We start from the raw sequence: 14,286 nt of genomic DNA, 5'->3' as shown, positions 1-14,286 counted from the left end.
TCCACCGACATGAGGAAGAACTTTTGTTGAAATTACACAATGCCAGTGAGCCTTGGCAGTGTTTGTGTTTTACGGATCACTCTCTTTTTCTGTCCTTTTGTATGTCCAGCTAAAGATTCCAAACACTTTGCTGAAAGACTAGCACCTAGCATTGCTGCAATATTTAACAAGGCCTTTCATGGAAGGTAATAAATTGAAGCTGTAAAGCACAACGTTTTACCTACTACTGAACAGTATTGCTTGTTATTGAACAAAAACAAATTGATCACTGGAGATCCACACAATCTCTCTGCTTCCTTTTCTGTCAATTATGATTGAGTGACTTCTGGTAAAGCCGCCACAGGTAATCATACAGTTCATCTTCGAGATCTTGTCCTAGATGGCTGCAAGCTGAAGCACACAACAGGATGATGTCTATCAGACATTTGAAAACGCTGCATACAAGTAATGGCCATTACAAAAATGGGGTAACCCAAGGAAGAAGGACCTGGGTAGATTAGTGGTAACAAAAACAGTGGTCCTTATCCAATGATTAATAAATCTGAGATATACGTTTTGCTTAGTCAGTTAGTTAGCTAATCATGAGCCTAAACGAAATTTTCTTTAAGAACAAAGGCTCGTAATAATCAATAGGTAATTCAAACCAACGAAGGACAACATCCAAAACACTGAGAGCTGTTATATATACATTTATTTTTTAGCAATTTTTTTTTTTTTTTTTTTTTTTGCAATATTCATTGGACAGAACAAGGTTGCTCCAAGAGGAAACGTGCATCAAAGAAAAGTGATTGAAAAGTACGTGAATCGGACAAGGAATGAAAGATACATAGTAGTAGGAGTGATCAATCAATTACAGGCAATGTGAATCGGTTATAATTCACCGTCCACAAGCCAAAAAACCTGGTCACATTTATTGGATACAAAATTAGTATAGTTCAGAGAATGACCCCATTGGTGGTCTTGCACGGAGGGCTGGAAATGTGTCCCAGGTAGCAAAGGGTGGGCGTCGACGTTTCGACCCGTCTTGATGGCCTTGGGAGATTTAAGCCTTGGCCTTGCGGGTCTTCATCAGGACCAATAAGGGGCAACCTGACTGGTGGGTGATAGAGTAGGGGCTATCTATCAAGCCCTTAGTGAATAGTGGAAAGCCCGGGCATCTTACCTTGGTAACCGCACGGAGCCTCGGACGAGCTCACACTGCGCTGGGCTTCCAACGGAGACGGACGCTCCGGTTTTCCAAGCACATTTGTTGTGACCGCATGGTAAGCTTTACCAGTGCCAACATCTACAGATTGTAGATTAATGAATCACTCACCCAGGCGTAGTTTTAAGTAACCATGCCCCCTCCTTGTTTTTAGCCGTGATTGAATCTCTGCCTCGGCTATCCATGAACAGACAGACAGTGGATACATCGCTACTAGTCTCGACTGATCCCTTGAAGCGGTAAGATGCCCGGGCTTTCCACTATTCACTAAGGGCTTGATAGATAGCCCCTACTCTATCAATTCCTTCTAACTGTTGGCTATTCCCAATTAATGAATTGTATCATTGGTTGACCTTTGAACTTACCCTAATTGATTCTTAATTTTTATTCCTTCAATTAGACATGAATTAAATGACCCTTCATAACAAGCCCTATAATCCGGCAATTCTCCCAGTGGAACCAAACCACTAGGTATGCGAATAATTCCAACATACCGCAATTTTAAAATGTTTTTAATTAGGACAACTTCCTCACACCCCCTTGTTTTAATGTTTCAGGTGGTTCAGTTAAGATCACCCACCAGTCAGGTTGCCCCTTATTGGTCCTGATGAAGACCCGCAAGGCCAAGGCTTAAATCTCCCAAGGCCATCAAGACGGGTCGAAACGTCGACGCCCACCCTTTGCTACCTGGGACACATTTCCAGCCCTCCGTGCAAGACCACCAATGGGGTCATTCTCTGAACTATACTAATTTTGTATCCAATAAATGTGACCAGGTTTTTTGGCTTGTGGACGGTGAATTATAACCGATTCACATTGCCTGTAATTGATTGATCACTCCTACTACTATGTATCTTTCATTCCTTGTCCTATTCACGCACTTTTCAATCACTTTTCTTTGATGCACGTTTCCTCTTGGAGCAACCTTGTTCTGTCCTATGAATATTGCAAAAAAAAAATTGCTAAAAAATAAATGTATATATAACAGCTCTCAGTGTTTTGGATGTTGTCCTTCGTTGGTTTGAATTACCTATTGATTATTACGAGCCTTTGTTCTTAAAGAAAATTTCGTTTAGGCTCATGATTAGCTAACTAACTGACTAAGCAAAACGTATATCTCAGATTTATTAATCATTGTTTTTGTTACCACGCATACAAGTAATGGGCAAGGCCACCGACTGGTGGTAACACGACAACATTTATACCACTGTGCTGAAGGAATGACTCAAGAATGAATGCACGTCAAAACTAGGGGGCTGTGTCCTAGGTGGCTAGAATGTAACCCAAACACCTACCAGGCAAAGTGAAAGAAGGCAAAATATTGGGGTGCCAATAGGATCATTAACTAAGGGTAAAAGGTGAAATTAGGGTGTTACCAGTGGGGATACAATTAGTGTTTCCTTTCATACACATTTTGGGAAAGGGGTCAAATTGTATCTAATAGTCATGGTTCTACTGCTACTGGACTTGGGGTAGCACCCAACATATGTCACAGGCAGGTACCAAACTTCAAGGGTCCATATTTAGAGATCATCTTCCTTCACCAATGACCTCACATGTCTAATGTAGAAAATGTATCTAAACAGTTCCAGGATCAAGACTGCTGGCTCTATCCAACCGGATAATCACCCAAGACTAGATTGAGGAAAAAAAACCCACTATGGGGCTGATTACGATGCAGCCCGTAAAGGCTCCGACCTGCTGTCGGAGTTTTCAGGGCCGCATCGTAATGGGTTCCGTGGTTTACTTTCCGACCGCCTCATTGAGATGACTGCCACGGGGTGCAGGGATACACTGCACCACCCTTTTCTCAATGTGAGCTTGTGTTACGGCCGGCTTATGGCCATAACATGAGCTCCCATTGAGAAAAAGGAGCATGTGACCGAACAGTGTTTTGTAGTGGGCTGGTCTCAACCGCCGACCAGGTGTCACTCAGTTCCAGGACCGAGTCGGTGTCGGGCAGAAGCAATTCCGTCCGACATCGAAATCAGCCCCTATGTTTCCCTTTGGGTTAAACATGGATAGATAAGGTCTCTACTAAATACAGGAATGCCATTGGGCAATCTCGCAACAGGTTCACCACACTGATAGTCATGCAGTGCTCCTCATTAATTTATTGACTTGTGGTTATGCAATGGTATCTTGGGTCAGTTCTGAACATCTGGAAAGCAAGGTTCCCATAGCCCCTGGGTTGCTCTCCCCCACGAGACAGCCTATATTTAGGCTTTATCTTGCGCATTGTCTTCTCGGTAAAGGGTCTGTTCTTCTACAAGTTTTCCTCAATGCGGAAAAACTCTGCCAATCAGGACTGTGTGCATCTTTCTAGGATTTAAAGCTCGGCACCAGCACTTAATTGCCTGAACCTGCACTTATGATACCTGCCACATGGTGTGGCTGTTTGTGTAATTTAAAGATGAGCAGAAAAACTGTTGTTTGATAATTCAATGTACATTAACAACAACTAATACCTGCCTCTCAATTCATTCTTAAAAGTTTGGTTGCCTCGAACACTCTGAATTGTCACACTTCAGTGTGATGGTTATTAGTTGAGTAGGTACAGTGACGATGTGTTGTGCAAACAGCGGTGGCCTCCTGACGAGGGCCCAGCGCTTATTTTGTTTACAAATTAAGTTCTGCAGCAGGCCGAGGGAGAGGCTGGTGCTAATTGGTCAAATTGTGCGTATTACCTGCTAGAATTAAAGCAAGGGTAGAGCAAGGGGAGAAAGCCCCTAAAGCAACCATTTCCTATGTACATTAGCAAGTAAAGAAAGTAAATGCATCAGTACAGATTGAGCTCTCTGTCATGCGATCTACCTTATGCGATGCCCCACGTGGTACAGCACCTGACACTTGTATGTCTGCTCAGTTATTAATTTGTAAAAGAGATAAATGCCAGGGTCATTGCCAGGTGGCCACTGCAGTGTGCATCACTCATTGCCCCTGTCAGCGCTGCCAATGACAGTACCAACACAACTACTGACCACCAAACTCCTACAAGCGTGGCAATTTCAAACTATTCCATGGCCCCAAAAGGTATAAGAGTGACTTGGGAAGCAGGTATTAGTAATGTTTTATGGATATTTAAATAATAAATTACTGTTGTAATGCTTATCTCTAAATTTGACAGATAGTGCCACCATGCGGCAGACTGTCATAAGTTCCGTGTTGGCAATTAAGTGCTGGTGGCGAGCACTGTAAACCACAGGCTCAAATTTAGCACTGTTTGTGGTAATCCTTAATTTACATTGATATCTGGCCTTGAGTTTTTACAAACTTTAGGTACTACTTCACCTTTGGAAAAGTAATGATCACGTTTATGAATGGTTATCTCATGGCTTAACATAGAGTGCAAAGACCTATACAACTGGTCAATGGTCCTTGTGAGGTACCATGCGTACCAGTTGCCCTGAAAAACCACAAGGATTGTTATTCTCTTTAATAGGTTTATTTCCTTGTTTCTGTCTCCTGTAGCTCCTGTCCTTAGAGTATAGTGCGCCACCGTATACTAACACCTTATGACTCACCTGTCCCTATATCATTACACTGTATAACCTGTGGGTCTAAAGTTTGGGAGACAGATTAATCAGTCACAAAAGTGGCAGATGTCCTGTCTACCTTATTACAAATGCATTATAGTTTATAGCCGATGGTACTCCTAATATGGCGAACGGGATATCCATCACCTCTCTGAATATTCCATCTGTAAAACTCTAAATAATGGACTGTGTGTCTGGTTCATTTGACAATCATACCCAGAAAGGCTTCCATACCCACCTATAGCACCACAAAAATTGTGTTGGAAGGTGTGTGTTCATTTTAGTTTAACTAGCTGCACTTAACAGAACAGAAAACAAGGATTTTGCAATGCAATAGGTCTCACATTTATGAGAGTTTGTGGTATTGTCATTGTAAATGACAATGCCTTTTATTTATGTGTTGTTTTTAAAAAAGATAAATAAAAGGCATTGTCATTTACAATGCCAATAGCTTAAACTCTTGCAAATGCGAGACCAATTGTATTGCAAATGCATGCTATAACGATAAAAAAAAGTGTTAAGAGAGAGTGTGTTCTTTGCTATTTGAGTAAATAGTGCTCAGAGGCTGTAATTAAAGCCTACCGAGCAGTGGCGTCACTAGTGTTGGTGTCACCCGGTGCGGGTAACTCATGGTGTCACCCCCTCACGACTTCCCGCATGGACCTCCTCCGCCCCGAGTCCGCCAGTGGACACAGTTGGCAAATAACGGGACCATACAGAATCCTTAGTAACGTTTGTAAATGTAGGTCATATATTTTACAAAATGTGCCTGTTAACAACAGTGTGATAATGACTCATTAATCAGGTTGTACAGTGGGCTACCTGCTAGTCAACAGTTTATTGGAATTTATAATATCATAGGTATGGTACTTTTTACTGGTGTGGTGTTCCCACTATCCAGCAACACGATATATCAGTGGTCGAAGTGGGGGAAAAAAAGTAGGGGAACTGTGGGCGGAGAATCAGAGGGCGGGAATAACCCAAGGATTGGATCAGTGGTGGACAGAGCCAGAGGCGTGGCCAGAATGCGCAAACATCCCAATTTTTTGTATTTGTTTGGTTTCACTGCCCAGTTTTATCAACCAATGGATACACATGATTATTTAAGGTTATAATGAGTTATTGACAGTAAAATGTGTTCACAAAGTGGGATATGCTTCTAATCACAGAATGTCCCCAAATACGACAAAATGTGGAAGCACAAGCCATTTTTTTTTCTACGAGCCATGGAGTTTCTGTCATCAGCACTTCTCCCTTTTCCAAAACAGCAGTTCAAACATGAATGGCTAAAAATCCTAGTTTGCAAATGTTTTCTAAATAATAATGGCTCTGCCATATTTGCCTCATAATGCAAGATCTGCAGCATGAACTGACCATTTAAACTAATAAATTGTTTGTAGCTCAAACGTATCAAAAGTTAATAAAAAATGTGACTTGTGTTGCTGTGGAGTAGATGACAGTTAATAGCTCACTGTTCTATGTTAGGATTTTAACTTATAAACTGCAAGTAACAAAAGGATCTCTCTGACAAAAGCAGTAGCCCACTGGCCTATTTACATTATGTGCACTTTGTGATCTGCATGGTACATGTTCTTTGCAGCAGGTACATTAACCCTCTGAGCTACCTTTCTATGAGTCAAATCTTCCATTAGACAAAATTCCGATCTCTCTCTAGGAAGAACATTAATCGCCAGTGTCATCACGACATTTTTATTGTTACCGAAAATTACTGGAGGCCAGGAAGGAGGCAGCAAGCACTTTTAAAACCATAATATTCTTGCAAAAATTATGCCTCCACCTAAAGTGAGCACCTGGTGCGGTCACACCGGTTGCACCACCTTAGAGCTGGCCCTTCTCAAGGGTCCTGTGATCTCAGTAACAGGGTCACTGTTCTAGGGTGTACTGCTTCATAGGCCTGCCCGCAAGACTGGAGGTGAACTTCAGTATGAATAGTGGTGGACAAGCCTTGAAGGTAAACCTACACTTGTCATGCTAGGGCCCACCTGCTGGTGCTACGACACCGGGGCTTCTAATGTCTTGCGAAGCCTTCTAAGGTCTAGCATGAGATAGTGCTCTCTCAGGAGAGTGGTCTGGCGGACTGGTTATTAAGGCTGAACCTGGTTCCCCAGTTCCAAATTCAGCAGCTCTGGCCATAGTGCCACATCCTCTCCCCCACTGAACACCATACTGCCCCACTAAGAAAAACTCAGACTGCCTTCAACTACAACCCAATTGTTGTCAGCTATAAACACCTGGATGCGGCTCAATTTAAATTACGCACTGGGCAAGAGCAATATGTGGCCTACAAAAAAAAGTGACAGCATCCTGGAAAAAGCAAACAATCATAGGGAATGCAAAATTTTGCAAACCATGTGAAATGTAAGCAGGAACAATATGGTTACCTTAACGCTTTTACACTCACTGTTCAGAAATCAGTGAGTGCTTTTGCCTGAAAAGTTAAGGACATGACAACAGGGCCCTGAATGGACCCATTTCAATGGCCATTGCTTATATCCTTACAAAACGTAAGGAGTATGGTAAAAAAAAGACAACATCCCTAGATACAGAGCAGCAGTACAAATTTTGTTTTTCAATTCTCACATTGCAGTTCCTCCAGGACTGGTGCACTAGTTCCAAGCCCAGGGAAAACAAAGCCAAGACAACAAAAATAGCGCTTCACTGGCAAACTCTGTAAAAGTGGCGCTAATGTGTTTGGGTGTGAATAAAATCAATCTGGACAGTTTGCTACCACTCTGTCCTACTTTATTTAGTTATTTATTTTTCATATTTTTAAACTTTTATTCCCGATGCTGCATTTTGGAATTAAATGTCTGAAAAATACGACATTGATTTCCAGCAAAAGTGATTTTCTTTTTTGGATCCATTTCACAGGGAAGCAAATAAAAGAAAGGAGAGGAGACAGTGCGCACTGCGCACAGGCACCTCCTCCTCCTAAAAGGTTAGGTCGCTCTGCGCACACCTGCCCTGTTGGTGTCACCCCATGTGAGGGTGTCACCCGGTGCGGTCCGCACCCCCCGCACCCCCATAGTGACGCTGCTGCTACCGAGCAACAATACACGTAACAGGGGGTGTCGCCATGGGAGGTTACAAAATGAGACACGGCAGAACTGAGGAGGAACTACTAAGCCTTTTGACCAATGAACAGCCGCAGTTGACCGTGGACAATGACACAAGCCAATGAAAATTTGGGTGGAGAGTGGGAGGAGCTTCAAGTCCCTACCTCAATACAACATGCCTCACAGAGCAGCACATGCGCTGCCTAGGCTTGACCTAAAACTGAACAGGATCGGGGTGGTCAAGTTTTCTCACTCAGGCAATGGCTTTGGTTCAGTGTACATTCCCACTAAGGCGTTGGAGTGAGGCACGCGCAGTCGAGATAGGCAGGGCGACAGGCAAACCTTTGCCTTTTGTTTGTATACTGCAGTCTACTCTCTTTAGTTAATGTGCTTTTAAAGTATGGGACACTCCGTTCTTTTTTATTAGATGGAACACCTTGCCTCAGCATGTGTCTGGCACGCGGTAGAAGATGGCACAGAGCTGTGTAGTCAGCACACAGCCGGATGCAGGAACACAGTTCTGACAGACTTATGTTGTTACTTTTTCACCTCCTGACTGTCACACCCTTGTCAGAAGTTTCTACGACGAATTGGAACCACGCATTGAAAAGAGTGTTTGTTGAAAACGCAGAGAATCAAGTGTAAACCAAAGAAGATCAGAGAAACCCTCCAGCTGCCAACAGCATAGCCTTATGGGGAGCCACATTCTTTGCATACCAGTCCAAATGATGCAGTGTGGAATCAGCTGCATATCAAAGGCAAGCAGCATGCCAGAACATAATAACCCCACTCTTCCAGGCTTTAAAATGAATCAAGACACGTAAACATGTCAAATACTTCAGGAAGTGCAACAGGTGAACGTTTATAAAAAAACATGGCTTACACATATGACGTATCTACGCAGTTACTAAGGGTAAATAAATAACCCATGGAAACTGAAACACCGAAAAACAGCTACGGACACACACAATCATTGGCTAATGCTGGCAGTTTGTGAGGTTTACTCTTTTCCAGTCTGGTTTTCCACTCTCTCCTATTCTCTATTAGAGTCTTCCTTCGATTTCCATGCAGGACCACAACACACTCTCTGCTGGTTTCACATGTTACCATCAGTTAATGCAACCACTCTCCTGTCTACCTCCACTTCCTCTTAAGGCTCTCAAAATCGGAATGATCACCTGTTTAACAAATGCCATTGCTTAACTGTGACCTGTTCATCCACGCAGGGTCTGACTAGGACAGAAAATAGGCTTGGGCACCAAAATGAAAGTGCCTCCCACCACTAGTGAATTAGAAAGTTAAAAATGTGTCCCATGTTTGCAAATTGGGACAGTTCTGAATTTTGTAAAGACAGGCTGTATGCATGTTTTTCAAGATATGGAAGACTGCAAGCATGTGTGCTAGCTGCAGGCAAAGTTTATTTTAATATTATGGACATCAACAGTAAAAACCCACCCGGCAGACCATAAAACAGGCCCACAAACAGTAAGAAAATGGTCCACACACTGATATGTGAGACCAGCCCATCTGTCCCTTCCTGATTGCCCTACAGTCCAATCCAACCCTACAGTGATCCACATCGAACATCCTTGGGGTCAGCCATCTTGTTCACTTCCAAAATGAAGTCTGCATAATTCTTCTACTTTCATCTTTCAGTGAGTTTATTTTTTCCTTGACAGTATTAGTTCCTTGAGCCACTGACATAGCCATCAATAATGCAGCAGTGTCAATCGGACCCCTCTGCTATGCTGTGCTTCGTTAATCGGAGAGAGAAAAATAGCGCTATATCTACTAAGACTGGGCGCTGTTTGGCTATCTCCTTGTGCTGGCACACTTTTGGCTGCCATGCACCAACACATACAGCCTTGGGTCATAGTGCAAGGGTTTCTGTGTTGTGTGCGGCATAGCTTTTATACTGCGAGGGGCCCCTTCCAGAACAAACGTTCGCTTTAAAGCATTTTCCACTTTGTATGTGTGTTGCAGAAGGCAGCACACATTCAAGGAGGGAAAAATTAGGAGAAATGAAATCAGTTCTCCTCGTTACACCTTTATTTATTTATTTATTTCTTTTATTTATTTATAGAGTTTTATCTAGCGCGAACATGACCCTTATGTATCAGAGCGCTTCACATTTACATGAGGTAGGATTGCGAACATCTAGTAAGAAGCAATAACATCAATGTACAGTTTTGATAGCAGGCGTGTCCTATCAATCTGAGATTCCTGCACAAGTCTTTCTACTTGTGTTCAGATAGCAATTTTTGAAAGCTAACTAGTGTAGAAGGTGTAACCTGCCTCAAGGAGCTGCAGGATTTTGGTGCAAACCCCTGTCTACCATTCTTTGTAGATGGGGAGTTGCATCAAAATTCACGGGTGGGTACTCGGTAATGCCCATGTACCACGCATGGAACATCCCCTTCATGCAAAGTTATGCAAGGCAGCGCATTGCCCAGCTTTGCATTACGTTGCGTTACAATACAACGCAAATCGCAATTTGTGTTAGATTGTTAATCTCACCACAACACTTTCCATCAGGTTTGTATTAAAAAGGTAAGGCAAGCCTACTGCAAAGCGTTTGTACATCTTGGCCTTGATCGATAGCTGGGCATTTACTAGCAGGTGCCCCATGTCCATTGAACTAGCAATGATAAAAAAAACCATGATTGGAATGTGATGAAGGTTCCTTATTTCCTTTGCAATCAGTATTACAACTGGAAAAGTAGCATGCTTTTGTTTCCATTAGCTTGATGTCAGTCACAGTTCCCAATGATTGCTCATGCACAGCTCGCTCCGTTATTCGTTGTGATGTGCCCGTGCCCTGACCTGCAGTACAATTTCAATTTCCCTGTTTAGTGTTTGATTCTCTGTCAACAACTTCTTGTGCACATAACAATCATTGGCCTTCTGCACAAGCTGATCTCATAATATCGCATGAAATGTGGGACAAGTACATGTTGTTATCAGAGGCCATCGCACTGCTATAAAGTGATCAACATATTCACTGGGCATTCGGGCTCTTCCAATAAACCTATATCTTTCAACAAAGTTATTCTTTTCCTTCCCAGATCACATATGCAAGCTTCAAAGGGATCCAAATCATAACCATCCGAGGAGAGATGGCAGTTCTGTTGAACTTGTTTTGCGAATTTTCTCTTCGCTGCAAAAATGCCAGCATCAATGGTGTCTTCCCAGGCATGAAAGCACTCCTTTCAACCTCCTGAGTCCTTGGCGAGCTCTCCGGGAGACTGCAGAAAATTGGGTGCTTGGATATCCCTCGCATTTAAATCAGGGGTGGTCGATAATCACACTCCTCAATGGTGAGGGGCAGGGCCGGATGAAACCCTATGGAGGCACATAGGCGGTCGAAATGTTGCCCCCCCATGCAAATTATCTCCTAAAATCCAATGTACCAGATTTTATTTACAGACAGCTGCCAAAGGGTGAGTGAAGTAAAGACAGACACACCGGTGAGTTACTTCTTCTTTATTCCAAGTTCAGAACAGCTACATCTCCAGCTTGCCGCTGGTGTTCACCTCCTCAGGCTCTCTGCCAACATTCCATCAGAGCCTTCATCCCAACATTCTAAGAGGGTACCACTAGTGGGAAAAGGTTGGGGGGAAACTGGGACGAACCAATATGAAGATACAACACATCTCCCTTCCCAAAGGGAACCCAAAACGTGGCACCTGTTGGGAAACGTTAAAGACAAGTGAAGGGGAACCCTTCAATACATCATATAGTCCTCGTGCCATGTGGGAGCACTTCTGTATCTCTGCCCCCTGCTCTCCTGCTCCCCTTCATATCTACCACACTGCCCCAGGGTCTTGTCTACTACTTTAGACCTGGTTTCCCCCTGATTCGTGGCCACTCTATCCATACTCCACATTTTCCCATTCTCTAGTATGACCACATTACCCCTTACCTCCCTGATCTTCTCAGGAGGAAAGAATTTGTCACCTTTGCTGCCCCAGCCGAACGGCTTTCTTATCCACACTCTTTGTCCCGGTACCAGTGACTTGTGTCTTGCCCCCCATTTCCTGTCGTACCATTGCTTGTATTTACACTGTTTGTCCAATACTTTCTCTTTAAACTCACCCGGATTGATTCCCCCTGATTTTCTTCGAGGCATCCAATTTGGAGACAACTTTGTGCCCGCCTTTCTCCCCCTCAAAAGCTCAAATGGAGAATACCCCGTGGCTAGATTGGGAGAGGTATGGTAGGACCACAACATGTCTCTTACCGCCGGTTCTACTGGCTTGTGTGATGTTACAGCCAACTGAATGCAACCCTTTAGCAGTCTATTTGCTCTCTCCACCTTCCCGTTTGCCTTAGGACAATACAAAGGTGTGCGAATGTGTGTGATGGACATATCTGCTAGAAATTCCTTAATTTCCTCTGATGCAAATTGTACCCCATTATCTGTAATGATACTGTTTGGGATGCCTTCTTTGGAAAACACCTCAGTCAAAAACTCAATCAGTGACCTCGTGTTGATTTTGCTCACAAATTTATGTGTGATCCAGTTTGAATAGTAATCAATCAGGACCAACACATACGTATCCTGTGTACCTAACCCATGCAGGGGGCCCGCAATGTCCAGCCCCAGCTTGCTCCATGGATCCTCAGGTACCTCTACTGGTCTCAGCGGGATCCGCCTGATCACCTTGCTTTTATCACTTAAGCTGCATGCCTCGCATTCATTAACTTTCTCCTCCATCAATTGATCCATGCATGGAAACCAAAAGTCAGCTCTTAATCTGGCTTTGCACAGACTCTTGCCAAGGTGACCCTCATGCGAAAGGTCTATAATGCGGTTCCTGAGACCCCCCGGTGGAACTATCTTCCTTGACTTTAGCAGGAAATCCCCTTCCACTGACAACTCATCTCTCACATTCCAGTAGGGATGTATTTCTTCAGGAAGTGCCTTGCACTTGGTTGGCCATCCTTTTATTACATAGTTCTTTACGGCCTTGATAATACCATCTTGTCCCATATGTAAGTTCCATTGTTCTTTATCCACTGCTTTCACTGAAATCTCCAGAACTTCCTCCTTTTCCCTTTGACCCCCAACGTCTGAATCCATAGGAGATCTTGATAGGAAATCTGCCACCTTGTTCTGTGGTCCTGGTAAATACACCATCCTGTAGTTGTATCCTTGCAGCCCCAGGACCCATTTAGCAATGCGAGGAGTCATATTCTCCATTTCCTTTCTTGTGAAAATGGCCAGTAGGGGTTTGTGATCTGTGCACAGTTCGAAAGGTGTACCCCACACAAAAAACTTGAAATGTCTTATTGCCCAGTACACCGCTAATGCTTCTTTCTCTACGGTCGAGTAGTTTGCTTCTACACTTGTTAATGATCTTGATGCAAATGCTACCACACGCACTTTATTGTCCACTCTTTGAGCCAATGTAGCCCCAATTCCCTTGCTGCTGGCATCCGTTGTTATTAAGGTATCCCTTGTTACCTCAAAGTTTCCTATGTACGGGGCTGAAATTATGGCATCCTTTATCCGATTGAAAGATTCTTCTTGCTCTTTCCCCCAAGTGAACTTTGAGTCCTTCTTTATTAGATCCCTTAAGGGCTGAGATATCATCGAGAAGTTCCTTATATACTTTGCCATAAATTCTGCCAAGCCCAGGAATGACAAGACCTCCTCCCTACACACGGGAATACTTGCCTTCCTGACTGCTTCCACCAAATCGATCTTAGGTTTTATTCCCTCCTCCGAGTTGGTGTGCCCCAAATACTCCACTGATGTCACACCCAATTTGCATTTACTTTCTTTGGTAGTAAATCCTGCCTCCTTCAATCTGTTGAGCACCATTTTTACATTTTTCTCATGTTCTTGTTCGCTTGACCCATACACCAAAATGTCATCTTGAAAACACAAGATTTTCCTACAAACCTTCAGGATATGTTGCATTATTCTTTGGAATGCAGCGGCGGCCGACGCCAATCCAAATGGCATCCTTACGAATTTAAAATTTCCAAATGGGGTGGTGAAGGCCGTCAATAGCTGTGATTCAGGGTGTAGGTCCACCTGATGGTAGGCCGACGATAAGTCAAGAACACTGAAAAATTTTGCACCCTGAATTGTGCTCATCATTTCATTTATCCTTGGTAGGGGATGTCTATCCACCATAATGTTCTCATTCAATCCTCTCAAGTCCACACATAATCTGATGCTGCCCCCTTTGTCCTTTGTAGTAATGACAATGGGTGCCAACCACTCTGAGCTCTCTATCTCCTCTATCACACCCTGTCCTACCAACTTTCTAAGTTCCTCCTGTAATGGTTCCCTCATGAGTAGTGGAATAGACCGGGTTTTGTGCACCACCGGTTTCGCTCCCTCCTTCAAAACAATTTTGTGCATGTAATTTTTTAATCTGCCCAATTTATCAGAAAACACTTCTGGAAATTCTTTAATTAAATTGTTGCTCACTCCCTGGGGTTCAACCAACATGAC

The sequence above is a fragment of the Triturus cristatus genome, chromosome 3_2, assembly GCF_964204655.1.
Source record: "Triturus cristatus chromosome 3_2, aTriCri1.1, whole genome shotgun sequence".
NCBI classification, from domain to species: domain Eukaryota; kingdom Metazoa; phylum Chordata; class Amphibia; order Caudata; family Salamandridae; genus Triturus; species Triturus cristatus.
Note: the sequence above shows the minus strand (reverse complement) of the source record.